This window comes from Triticum dicoccoides, chromosome 4B (assembly GCF_002162155.2).
Source record: "Triticum dicoccoides isolate Atlit2015 ecotype Zavitan chromosome 4B, WEW_v2.0, whole genome shotgun sequence".
Lineage (NCBI taxonomy): Eukaryota > Viridiplantae > Streptophyta > Magnoliopsida > Poales > Poaceae > Triticum > Triticum dicoccoides.
In genome coordinates, this window is record NC_041387.1 from 649,786,289 (window position 1) to 649,788,064 (window position 1,776).

General features: G+C 42.6%; 1 long non-coding RNA gene across 1 annotated transcript; it reads left to right on the forward strand.

Moving 5' to 3' along the window:
- Positions 1-382: 382 nt before the first annotated feature.
- Positions 383-1,776, forward strand: LOC119294174. The gene is made up of 3 exons (XR_005143366.1): positions 383-516; positions 682-796; positions 1,692-1,776. It is a non-coding gene; the product is annotated as an uncharacterized LOC119294174 (long non-coding RNA).

Genomic DNA, 1,776 nt, shown 5'->3' on the forward strand with positions numbered 1-1,776 from the left:
GCAAACAAGGAAGGGAGATGATTAAGGAATAACACAAACATGATTCATTCACATTCCTAATTAATTAAGTAGTACTACGAAATAAGTGGAAACTACCCAACAGTTTGTTGGGAAACGTAAGAAGTCGTCTTTCTCTCGCCTCCCTCTCCTCCTTGAAATCAGGCCCTCCCAACGCATCCCCCGTGTAATTGCTTGCGAGCATATCTCTCCGCCTCCTCCCTTCCCTTCCCTTCCATCCATTGGCCGCAGCCTCTTCACGCGGATCACCCTCCCGTCTGAGGTCTCTCCACGTACCCGCTCGCTCCATCTTCTCTATCTCACACTATAAAATCTGCTGCCAGCCATTTGCTCGCGCTCCCTACCCACATGTTGCTCCTCCTCTGTCTCTCTGTCGACTAACCGCCACCACCTCCTTCCTCCTAGAGGCAACACACGAACAATGCATCCACCGACCGGCGGGCCGACCACCAAGGGTTATGCCACATCATTCTGGTGCGATGTCAGGCTTGTTGTTTGGTCCGCCTCTCTCTCTCTCTCTCTCTCTCTCTCTCTCTCTCTCTCTCTCTCTCTCTCTTTGAAATAAACACAACACTTTTTCTCCATCTAGCCTTCCTTAAAGAAATCTTGGCATGTTACCACTCGATCCAACCGATGAATTTTCTTGTAAACCTTGTGATGCAGATACGAGCAGCAAGTCATGGGACAACAACGAAAGTACGGACGCCAGGCGTGGTATGGAAGGAGCCAGCACATGTGTTTGTTTCTCAAGATTCACACTGAGCCAATGCAAGCAAAGGTTAGTGGAAAAATAATATACGCATTGGCATGCATTGTTCAATGCTTCCTTCCTTGGCATTGGTAAATATGCTTTCCTATTGCCACATGTCTTGACCTTAGAGCGGTATAAATAGTTGTTGAATTATTCAGTACAGTAGAACAGCTCAAACTTGAGAGGTAATAAGGGCTGTTGACAGTATTTACGGCCATGAATCAGTTGATAAAAGATTTGGTAAAGAAAATTAATTACCTTGATCTTAGCTGAACTCCAAATACAGTAGTAAAACAGACAAGGTCACCTTCCTTCCTTTTGTTCTTTCTTTCTTTGTTGCCAGTATTAGTTTTCACCCCCTCTTACTGTTTTTTGTTTATATATCTGGTGTGGATAAATCTGATGATCAAACAATGTATAATAGGTTAGCATATGACGTCGACCTTGATCTTGCCTGTGTGTGAAAGATGCATGCAGTCAAAGTGGTTTACATATCTTTTTGATCAATTTGTTTTCATTTTGACTAATTCAACTATAAAATCGGGCCTTGGTTTTAAATTACTTTGTTCAGTAGACAATGGGATTTAGGTCGGCACGTACTCTTAGATTTTTCTTTTCGCTCAAAAGATACGCCATTACAGTATTGATTTTTCTATCTGTTGGTAAACTAGACCAACTGTTTCCATAATTAGTATTGTGTCTAATGAATAATGATACATGTAAAGCATTGGCGTGCTTGAAAAATTATCTCCACGTACTGATCCAGTGTATGATAAGGTCCTTCGAGCATCTGATTGACTTATTGTCTATTTTTCAACTTCTCCGTAACAGCTTATACACGTGCCTTATACATCATATCAGTTATAAGCTTCTTGACTTGTGAACCACCTGTATAATATGGTCTACAACCACACTTGTACAGCCACCCTTGTTTGTCTCTGGGTGTTAAAGCAACAGCAACATGGGCACAATGCACCAGGAGTACCTGCCCTTGAGAAGGCTTGAAC